Consider the following 12,452-nt stretch of genomic DNA (forward strand, 5'->3'; position numbering starts at 1 on the left):
TCGTATAACTTACCAGGCTATCAGAAAATGAATGTATTTAAATGTGTAATATGAAATTGTGACCCTGCTGTAACCAGTGGCAGATTCCCCTGCATTTCACCAAAAGCATGCGAGTATCTCCTGTCCCCTGGCTAACGCTGCTTTCAAGCAAACTGAATCCTGTACCTACAGAGAACTGCAGAGCCACAGACATTTGTGTTATACGTTTCTCATCACAAGAGATAAAAAAAAGAAAAAATAAAATTGAGATCAGGTATTTATTGCACATAAAATATTAAGCTTTAATAAACTACTTTTCAACATAGCATGCTTCTGACTTTTTTTTGCTAGCCACCGTTTTAGTGGTTCAGATTCAGAATTTCTTTGCAATGTTTAATTCTTTTAAAATCTTTCCTATTTTTTCCCATTTTTATTCCTACTCTTTAACCTATTTTATTCCCATTCTTCCTATTTTTACATGAATTTTGTGTTCAAGATTACTGCCAAACCAACATCACGAATACTAAAAACTTCTGATTTCTGGCTGTCAACTTTAAAACTCATGAACTTCCCCAAACAGCCATATAGATATATGTATCATAATACCACCTATGCTAACACACACTGGTCTTAGATAATCTGTATCTACAGAACAAACACCTCCTAGAAAACAGATCCTGTATCCATCTTCATCAACCTCAGTCAATGCTAATCTGAAAGGCTTACGAAAGTAAGAGATGAATGTTATTGCCTTGTTCATCAAATATTTGATCGTTCTGAAGGGACTGTCAAACAGAATGCCAATTAAGATAGGAGCTGAGGTTTATTACGAGCCATACTAAGAGGAAAAAATAGTTTTACGTAAGTCATCACTTATTTGTCACGAAGAGTAATAACCTCTGGACCTCGTAACAACCTGGGTGCCAGACAGAGGCAGGGAAGCTTCCTACGGGCGATGCAAGACCCCTGCTCAGCGACAGCTGCGAGTTTAGCACTAGAGTGACAAAGAAAAATACAAACAGGAGCAAACATACCCCAAATATTACAAAAATGAGACAAAATGGTTGCTTGGCAAAATTCTTGCTACTTTGGGATTGCATTACAGTTTATCCTTCACTGATTTTTTTCAGAAAATCGCTTTCTGCCATGAGTTAGGAGGAAAACTGTATTGACGCAGGATACCATCTACGAACTTGGCTGCGTTTGAAGGAAGAGAGGAAAAAAAGAGATGGCACATCGGGATTGAAAACACGGGAAGGAGCGCAGAGCAAGGCACAAAAGCAAGCGTGGAAAGAGAAGACGGCGGGGGTGCCAAGGTTAACACGACGAGTGGCGAGAAAAGGGCAACGGGGAGCACCACGAGAAATGAGATCTGAGATTTAAGCTTGGACAAAACCGGGTAGCTCAAATATCTGAACTCTCTCAGATGGACAACGGAATAACTAGAAGAATATGAAAAAAAGATGGTTATATCCACAGGAATGGAAAAAAAAAGTGTTGGCAGTACCGGCTTAGACAAACCGGAGGAATTCAAACAGCATCATTAGAAAGAGCTTGAGGCTGGCTTCTAGCAAGGCAAGAAAGGCCCAAAACTTGGAACGCTTGCAAGGGGTAGACCCAAATTTTCTCCACTGTGAATGGGAAGCAGTAAAAGTCGACTAACAAGCAGATCGCTTATCACTGCCCAGCTCAAGAGAAAACTGTTGCGATTACCAGCAAATTCAGATTTAGAGCCTGAAAAGACACGGCTTACGCTTCTTACGGCAAGAAAAAATAAAAATAAAATAATTTAAGTGGTAATATTAGAAAACAGCCTTCCCGATTCGCTTGCATTACTTCACGGCATTTCCAGAATTTAACCCAACAAATATGAGATGCTCTTATACTTGTTTCTTTACTGGCATAAAAGCTGCTAGCCAACAACGATAACCAATTTCTCTAGCATTATAAGCTTGAATAACCTGACAGCACGAGTCCCCGTGAACGTGCCCACAGAGCAGCCACATACGTGGCTAATGGACTCATGCAGGGCACTGGAGGATATGCTGGAGTGTATTTCCACTTAACACCTATTACAAGGGGAAGAAAGGAAAGTTTATTATATATAACGTAGCGTGCGACATAAATATATGTCAGTTGTCATTCCGTGTGACATCAACTTTCCTTTTACCTCGGGTTATTATTTAAGTAATAAATCCTAACAAGGTGAGCTTTATCATCCCACGGAGTGTATCCGGGAGGTAGAGACACAAGGTGATGGCAAGAACGCTTGAAACATGATAATTCCTGACAGCTGCTGCTTGAGCACAAGTTAAATTGAACAGTTTATCTCAGCATAAAGATGTTATAAGGTTTTATGTTTAATTTAAAAAAATTAACATAAAACCCAGAGAAAGCAGAGTTAGGCAATCTTTCACAAACATGACATACTACAATCACTGTATAAGCTGGATTAGTACTTATTACCATGCTACTAGAGAATTAAGCTGTTTTTAGACCACCAAAGAGCTTTAAATTGCAACTTTTGTCTCTGTAAGAGAAACCTATATTTAAAACGTCTGCTAAATTCAAATTAACAGCTACATCATTAACTTACCATCTCACAACCCCCCCACACATTTCAACTGCTATTATGGTAGTCTTATCTAGACCTATCAACGCTACAACATTTAATATATACAGTCCTCTTCAATAAATATATTGCGCGAATCCTCACAAAACCTGCGCTGAAGGTCACATTTCTAACGCGACCACCCTAGCTCTCCTCTCCGAAATATCCCCAAGTATTTTACTGGGTTACACATGACCTTCTTCCATAGAGCACGACCATCACACATGCAGTAGCCCCACTGCCTTGGAGGCTGGCCAAATTTCAGGGCCACCATCCACACAAGCTCCGGTCTTACACTAAGCTTCTGCTTGATCTGAATCGCTTAATAGTCCTTCTGACTTCCAAGGACCTGCTTGTATGAATTATGTTAAGCGTGTGCTTAATTCATACAAATTTTCATGGGAAGGAAGCTGAGCGTGCTTGCAGTTCAGAGCTGCGATGTGTCCGAAGAACGCTCTGACCTTTGCTATTGTCTTTCCCATTATTTTATACCAAAGGACTGAAAATCAGTAAAATATCAAAAGCATTACTTTTTCTTTAATTACCAGCAGACAAAATGACTAACACAGGTTTCCATTTTTATCAAGCAAATTATAAAAGTAAAGGTCCTCAAGTATTTTTATTTTGCTTTATAAATCTTCTTTGTGTCACGTAACCATGATTTACTTTTTTATGGCATTGTCCTAAATCTTTCAATTAAATTCCCATGCAACTTAACTAAAAACACATTTTGCCTTCCCCTTGGGAGACCACACAGGACATATTTATGTATCTATGGATATGGAAGCTGAACTCTCCCATTTACCAGGCTTACAGCACAAAGCAAGTTTAAAACAGCACCCGATTTGTACTGGAATATGCCCTCTGTCTGGCAGAAGCTCTGCCAGCACGACGGCCTGATGGACATGGCCACCGTTTTCATCACAGCACAGGTAACCCAGCTCTCCCTGGAAAAGGAGGATTGCTGTAGGGTACGATCCTGCAGCAGCAACAGGGACTCTCCTGCACTGCAAATAAAATCCAAGGCCATAAATCTCTGCTGCAAAACAACCACATTCACAGTAAAATGAATTTATGATTGAAGATCTGGCAGCCCAGAAAAGAGGTACGAGCACTCTTCATCTGCCAGGTGCAGTATTACAATAAAACAGAGTTAGATTTGGATATCACTACAAATACGAGCCTTTTAGAGGAAACGCATCCTTAAAAAGAGACTGTTCGTGAGATGGCACTGACCGAATTGACGTTCATCCAGCCTTCGGGAGGGGAGCGTAATGCTGGAAGAAGTGTTTTCGCACCAGTCTAGAACTAAAACCTTGAGCACCTGGAGGCATCAAATCCCACCGTACTTCTCCCAAGGCATTGACTGCTTTGTTATCGCCAAGCCCCAAATTATACTGTATTTATAAGTGCATTTCTTTTTCTGAAATTTCAGTTGGCAGGCCTAACGTCATACAGCAGAGTCTTAAACCCTCAGACTTTTATCCCAAATACGGTTTTATTCTGGGCACGGTTCTCGTGCACTCAGCAGAGCGAAGTCAGGGTGCCACCGGAGACCACGCACGCACTACGACCCAACGACTCGTCATCGATAACCGTAAACCACAGAACACAGTCACGCCGCTGCTGACGGCTACATTTTCTCCAGTTGATCAGAAACCAACCACAACTTTATAGCAAATAACAGGAGCCGTTAGGGGAACCTTTTGCAGTGAGATTAGGGGCAGCTCATCCTTCTGGTGAAGGCAAGCGCGGTTGGGATATGGAGTACTCAACACTGCTCTGCTATGTTGCCTCCTCAAAGGTCAAGGAAAAGACAAGAGTATGACCATAAACGTATCCACCTTGAGAAACAATGGTTTCAAAGACGATGGTGTCTTCAAGCTCCTCAAGATCAAAGCTGAGGGCTTTGGTTCCTCCATCATACGCTTTCCTTGATTTCAACCCAGCCGTTCAGACAAGTCCATGGATTTGGCTTTAAGTTCTTTTCCAAATGTAAACTCTCCATCAAATAGCATCATTAATGCCTGGAATGTTAAACAGACCAGTTCTTTTTGTTTATTAGTACACACATTTTTCTATGATCAACTTGCAGAAGTTGCTTTTTTATCACTAGACCAAGAATACACAAACTGCAATCAGATTTAAAATGCTTTTCCATTTCCCATTAAACAATAGATGACTCTGAATTTCTGAACAATAAATACTAATAAGTGATAATACATGACAGTATACAGTATAACAAATAATAAATTAACAATAATTTTTTGACATGGAATGTACAAATGTCAAAAATGCTTATAGATATTATAATATCTATCTCATAAATTAAGGTTTTCTAGATAGAGCACAATTTGAAATGTTTACAGAAATAATTAAGTCTTACTATTTTAATGTTCTTTATTTTTCAGAACAAATCACAAGGGTTGTCATGCCTTTCATCTTAATTAGGCCATGTGTTTGTCTTATTTATTTCTATGTACTTTCATAAACGTTTACAAATATTAATTGTAAAGAAAAATATTTTTTCCTCTTGCTGTAATTACTGTACGTACATAGAGTACACAGTGATAAATATTCATGGCTGCTACCAGTTCAATAGGTTTGGATTTGGGGTTTGCCTTGTATGCTAAAATAGAGTAGAAATGAATAGCTTGTTTTGAACTCATACTGCCAATCCTTTTTTTGATATTTTTCTTTAAAAATACATCCTCCCTCATTTTATAGTATGTTATTTTGGATCACAGTTGAGATTTTTGTTCCTACTGTGACAGACCTTCGTTACATTTTCCAAAAGAATTTACTACCCAGAAATCAAATGCATTTTCCCCTTCTTCCTATATACCATAGCCCAAAAAAACCTCTCAACTCTCTGCATGCACATCTGCTATTTGACACAGCTGGAGTAGAAGCGGGCTGCATTTCCAGCCCTGCTACTGCATGTCCCACCCTTTCCCATGTCTCCTCGTGCCACCCAGATTTTCAGACCTCTGTTAGGACCGAGGGTAGAATTTCTGAGAACCTCCCGTCTCCACCTGCTGACCCACTGATGTTATTCAGCAAAACTAGAATGGGGCTGAAGCTGAATAACAGCAAATCTCTCACATTTCAAATATTCAAGAGGTTACATAAATGCATTATTTCATTTGTAAATGATTTGGGTTCTCTCTCAATTCCTTCCTACCACTCTGAATCTGGATTTCAACCAGCTGATCGGAATATTTACAATCAAATCTCAGAATCCAATTTTGGGGCCAGAACCCCAGCCGACAATTGGTTAAGCCATAGCTTTAAACACTTAACACTATTTTTGATGACCTTTAATTCAAAAAGATACCAAAAAGGATGTGAAAACACTTAATCAAAACTACTGTTCTATTTAACGTCAAAAAGTAAGTTTGAAAGAGACTCTCTCACAGATAAGACTTTTAGACTTTCGAGGGGGGTGTATTTTGTTTGGATTGCTTTGGTTTTTAGGCAACGACACTGAAGCTTCTTGAATTTTATTAAGTGTGTGGTGGTATTTTTTTCCCTGATTTGTAATTAAATTTGGCTTCAATTAATTACTGACAGATGCACGTTTTTACTTCAGTGGCCAGATTGTTCACCATGGGCTACATCGTCCTCTCTGTTTCTACAAAGGGAGAGGTCGAGACCAAGCAGCTCTAGCTGTGGTGATGGGGGGAAAGAGAAAGCCATGAATCCACATCATCTTCCTCACTCAGGTTTCGTCAGCATTAAATAATGAAGCGAAGGCATCTAATCAGAGCAGAACATAAGCAAATCAGAATAACCCACTAGTGAAAAGTAGCCGTTGCTGGAAGGTTTACATAAGATGTACGAACTAACTGCTCAAATACACGCTGTCATGGAGCAAGAAAAAAGAAAGCAAGAAAGGACATAGCGTCCAAAGGCAACAAATTCACCACGGGTAAATATACAGGATGTAGTGATATATAGTGAAAAGGCTTTTTTAAAGACCGATGTTCTACTCAATTAGGTAACATTTAAATAGCATTATTTATTGTTTTAAAGTCTGCAAATTCGGTTCATTGGGAGTCTTATCTGTCCAGCTCTGGAGAAAAAACAAACATATCAAATGACTGGCATGAAAAACACAATATGCCCAAGAGGTTGTAGCAACGCGGAGAAGTCCTAAGACTACATATAACAACACTACTATTCAGTAGCAAATCTGAACAACATAGTTTGAGGACCGTTACTTCACATCACCTGCTGTCAGTTTGGATCCAGAGAAGAGACAGTCAACTTCACGGATATATTGACCTCACCGCAAGCGAGATTGATTTATCCCACTGAAGGGGAATCAAACTCAGTGCAGCACAGACCCACCAAAATAGTCAAGAGTTTCCTTTTAAAAGGTGCACATGAACAGAGGCTCAAAGGAATGAATAGCAAAGTAAAACAATGGCTGATTTTCCTCTATTTTAAAAAGGTTTGGCTAACTCAAAACTCAAATCTTCTCCCAGTTTTCAGTTTTACATATTTTATATTTTAAAACAACAGAAGACCCACTCAATTTGCACAATCGCAGAGAAGATGAGCAGGGTCTTAACAGACCAGTCAGTTTTACATTTCAAGAGCCCCAAAAATCCTGGTCTCCAAAGTATTTCAGACTGCTTTGTACATTGCTTTACGCACCTTGATATCCAACCACTCTTTTTACAAATTTGAAGACTACCACTAAAAGGAACTTAGTTTTCTTACCAAATGGATTTCACATTTTTCTAATATCCCATGGCTCTGATTTCATTTCATACAATCTATAAACATCAAGTCCTTTAAAAAACATTTTTATGGAAGCTCTTAGCTAATTTTCCCCCAAAACCTCCCACACCAGAGCATCAACCCAAGGCATAAATACTGCCTAAGAATGGGGACCTCAGGAAAAGCGGGATTCTTCCCAGAAAACTAATACAGTCCTCGAAAAAACTCAGACTGTCATAAAACCTGAGCAGCTGGCAACTCCGTCACCATGAAGTATCCATATGGAAGACCGAGATGTGTCAAACTACCCAAAACGAGTTTGGATAGTGCAGAAGATGGAATAAATAATTCAGTATCTTCAACACTTTCAACAGCAGGTAGTAGATATGCTACCTGCTTCTACAACGTGCCAAAATGTAACATGCGAGTGAGAGCAAGCGAGAGAATGTGAGTATCTCCAACCTGTTTTCATGAGGATATTTTGCTCGAGGAACTTCTCTTTTTAGAGGCATATGATCCGTATCAGATGTTTGTCAGGAGCAGGCAGCGCTACAGAACATTAGGAATAACTTAGTGATTTTAATATATAGTCACAAAGTGCATACTCCTTCATATACACGTATAAAAAAAATGTATCTTCATTAAATATTACAAAAAATATAAGGGAAGTGCAAATATTTATTTCTCCCAACTGCCCTTCACACTTCTGTAATATCTGTTGCTGCGGCATAGTGGCAACTTTCCTGCCTTAATATAAACCGAGCAAACAATTCAATGCAATCAGTGAAGCGACAATCAGAACTACAACGTGAACGTTTCTGCTCCGTGTTCATGCAACAGTTCAACTATAAAACTACATTGTGCAATGTCAATCTTCTTTCTTCTCTTCCTATAAGAAATAGTCACACACACATCGGTGCATAAACGTACGTCGTTTATACTTACAGAAGACAAAGTGACACTTCTGTTCCCTAAGAAATTAAAATAAGACTATTTAAGGCTTAAGAGTCTCCAGACCTGTATTTGGAGGACCAAACCCCTACCCACATGGAGAAATTTAACAACCAGCACTTCACCAAAACCACAGGGACAGCAGGTAGGCCAATATTCAAAAGCCTATTAATGAGGAAAATGTCAGTCTCTGTGTATTACACACTATTTGCAGCCACTACGCTTTCTGATTAGAACATTTTTTTAACTCGGCAAAGCCCATACTCGCTACCAGATTTGAACAATTACACCGAAATGGCTGAATGACCGACTGAAGTGAGATTTCAAAGAAGTGAGACAAACACTCTCCTAAATTCAAAAGCTGCCAAACACATTTCATCAGACTTTCAAAAAATAATTGTTTTGTCTGTTCTGAATTAAGCTTTAAGTGCTTTAAGAGAGGTTTCTCTACAAACATGGCTAAAGATCACAAAGGGGTGCATTTGGATTGAATGTAACCCTTCAGTCATATATTTATTAAATAAAACTTGCATCATGCCTGGCATAAACCATAAGCTGTTTTATTTCCATTTACATAACATGTTCTTAAGTGTAATCTGTATTGATGCCCTATCATTTTATTTCACGTGTCATCATAACAGGTTTTTATTTATAATGTCACCAGCGAAAGAAAAGGAATAAAAGGGTCTCAGCTTGGCAGCTCGGGCAAGGCAGTTTGGAGCTCCTGACAGGGGACATAAGGGACCAACGCCAGGGCAGAGGCACACAGGAGAGAATTCAAAGAAAAAGCTAAACTAACTAAAGTGAGAGAATTTGACAGTTCTGAAGCTGAAGTCTTTTGCCCATTTTTGTTCTCCAGCTTCCGGCTGAGAGTTTTGCAGGGTTAACTACTACACTAGTCATTTACAGTCACGTTAAAGTCAATTTTTACAACACGGATGCATTCCCCGAGTAAGCAAACCGAACCCTAACGCTCCAACATTTTGAGATTTTCCCCACATGGAAAAATACAATAACAATGTAATAATCTAGTAATAATGCTTTTAGGCTTCCAGGTATTTTACAAATTATGTTTTCCCAACACACCTCACGTGCAACTATGGTATCCTGAAACTTCTGAATTCCTTTTATCATTAAATAAAGCATCCAATGCTGAATGCCCATTATTCCCCAGTAACATGCAGGACAAATACACGCCTCTGGGGCTGAAGTCATACATAACAAAGTCAGGAGAATAGACTAGATGCTTTCTAATCTTTAAGATTAAGAAACTGAGGCCAAAGCTTGCTTATCGAGGGCCACGAAGAGAACCAGGGCCACAGTGAGAACTCAGGAGCCCAAGCCAGAATTGAAGATAAGCGAGTGTCACGGTCTAGTGATTTAATCAACTCATATATTATCACTCTGTCTACATATCTTAAGGACCCTGCTCACCACAGTACCTGACAGGCGTCCTGAAATAAAATGATATCTTTGTGGGACCATATGTAGCGATTCGGTATTTTCAGATATCATATTTTCAGGCACAGATAGTACATGTATATGCACACGTTTGCATGCATGCACACACAGATATACATACACATATACACAACATGCACATATACTATATACCTATATATTTTCTGCATTTCTATCAAATTCCACCATATAACTGAAGCACTACATTCTGAATTAAGCTATTTAAACTGTGGCCAGGAAAATTGTTCACAACAGCTGATTCGTTATTGGGAAAAGATCACGCGTCTCTCCATCACAGAAAGCTAAAAATCTGTTCGAGGTGGCTGGCCGACAAGCTTTCATAGCTGCAGAAACTGAGCATAGTGTAATAGTTTTGGTCAAGGTCTCCAAATAACACCATTTTTCCAGCGATGCCTTTGGACTACACGTAAAACCTTTCAGGGGCTCCTGCAAAGGAAACTTTACTCAAGCTTTTTGTCAAGATGACCGGAGATGTTCTTTAGAAACTATGTCCAAAAAAGTTCTGGAGCACTGGTAGCTGTACAATCATATGGGATTAGTTTTCTGTATATATCTCTATATATTGCTGGAAGAAACAAATTAACTTTAAAATTCAAAGATCTATATACAGCCCTGTGCTCTTAGGTACAAATATTTAAGTAATCTTTACTTCCTGTCAAACACTGAAATGGATATTAAATTACATTAAATTATTATAGATACAAGTAGCAAAATCTCTTTTCTGCTTTCTCTGTTAGCTCCTGCATCTTGGTATTTCTTCCACTGAGTATAAAAGATAATTTAATATTATCTCTAATTTAAATTCCTGTTTCTATTAAGACACTATGTGTGTGCTGGATGTATAAACGCACGCCCAGAAGCCCATGCCAGAAGTCTCACAAATATTCCCCATAAGGGATGACTCTACAAACCAGCTCAGAAAAACAGTAGTTATGTACCATGTTCTTTTCCCCAGCATCTTGCGATGATTTCAGGATGCCATACATTCATTCACCATTATTTCTTTTCTTAAAAAAGAAATTAATAAGCAAACATACCACACAGAAGGAAGGAACTTAACCATTCCAGCCCCAGTTGAACCCAACCCCCCCCAGTAAGCTGGCTCTATGACCATCACTTGTACGTGCTCAGCATGGCAATAAAATTAAAGAAAGGAATATAGTTACTGTTTAAAAGAAAAGAAAAAGAAAGAAAAAAAAAGATGAGAAATCTCCCTCTTTCCTTCTGATGGAGGACCTGTGGATTGACTTGATGGGAAAGAACCAAGCTGGTAGGTAAAGGATAAAAAAATTCATTTCTTCCTTCTCGCTTGCTCCTGTGTATTAGCAGAAAGAACAAAATCAAGGAGGAGCAAGGCACTAGTGAGAAAATATCAAGCCAAAATTACATCCATCAGGGTGATACAGTGCAGTGTCCTGACCGGCCCCCACCATAGACCTCCTTAGGGCTACTGTTTCAAGTAAAAATTAAACAAGATTACGCAAAAACAGTTCAAGAGCAGCATTTTCCAGCTTTGTGTCATGTTACATTATTTGAATGAATCTCAACTTTTAAAAACATCCAAACACCAAAGAAAAGCAAATAAGGGCTGTAAAAAAAAAAAGAAAAGACACTCGTAAGAAATAAGACTCCTACTAGGAGCAAAAGAGCCACCCATGTTGAGTGTTACCCAAGGTAAGAATAGGTAATAAGGTCCTTAAGAATATACCATCTGTTCTCTTTTTATTGCGAGATTAATATGAAAAATGCTTATTATTCTACTAGCAATTTTTACCTGCAACTTTACTCAGGTTGTGCCTATAGGTCTTTGCACATCCAACGCACAAGAGTTGGCAGATGAAGCCCAGCTGCTCTCCCAACCACGCCACTTTCGAGGTTCAGAGTTACACAACGTCGCAAGGGCTCAGCTTTATGGAAAGGATAGAGCCCTGAAACTACAGACAGAGCTCTTCAGAAGTATGGAAAAAAATATGCAGGATTTTTTTCTACATTACCCGAGAAATTTGAAGCAGCAAGCACTCAACCTCCCTCTTCTCTCCATTCAAAAGCACTTACAGAAAGCCTGTTCTTAACCCTCCTGCACAGACAAAATTCCCTTTTATCTCCCATTTATTTTCATTTTTACCTGAAAGGCAGAGAAGAGTTGGGCTTTTATGTACAACAAACCCAAACTGGACTTTTTTGCAGTGCATTAGACTGTGGTCTACTTCCACCAAAATGACTGCATACCTGAATTTCCACAAAAATAACAATTTTCCCTTCTGATTTAAGTACAGCGTATATTTAATGTAACGTTCATCTATACATGTTCTCACTGTTTAAGAACTCGGTGCAGGTGTTATTAATAAAATAAATTTATTTTTAAAAAGGATGCTATTCTATAAGCTTTGAAGCTCACACATAGTCTAACTTAACCCAGCTTGGGCTCATCTGGTCTTTAAATGACTTCTTTCATGTGGTCAGCCCACGAGCCATACGTACTGCTGCTCAATCACGCCACTGTACATCGTCAGCGTGAGGATGATTTGCATGATTTGCATTTCCTGTATCGTTTGAGCTTCAATGAGCTCTAAGCACCACGTACAAAAGAAACCACCGCCAAGTAATGCAAAGATTTTAGTTAAACCAGATGAGACTATTTTAGTCAGGCTGCCAATACTGGGGGGGGGGGGGGGGGGGGGGCGCGGCGGGTTTTTTTGAA

The 12,452-nt window shown here is 39.1% G+C and overlaps 1 protein-coding gene across 1 annotated transcript in view; it reads right to left on the reverse strand.

The window, feature by feature from the left end:
• GTDC1 (glycosyltransferase-like domain containing 1) overlaps positions 1–12,452 on the reverse strand; it is a 174,192-nt gene that overhangs the window by 91,449 nt on the left and 70,291 nt on the right. The gene's annotated exons all lie outside the window — the stretch shown is intronic.

Source organism: Haliaeetus leucocephalus, unplaced genomic scaffold (genome assembly GCF_000737465.1).
Source record: "Haliaeetus leucocephalus isolate CR32 unplaced genomic scaffold, Haliaeetus_leucocephalus-4.0 Scaffold451, whole genome shotgun sequence".
NCBI classification, from domain to species: Eukaryota; Metazoa; Chordata; class Aves; order Accipitriformes; family Accipitridae; genus Haliaeetus; species Haliaeetus leucocephalus.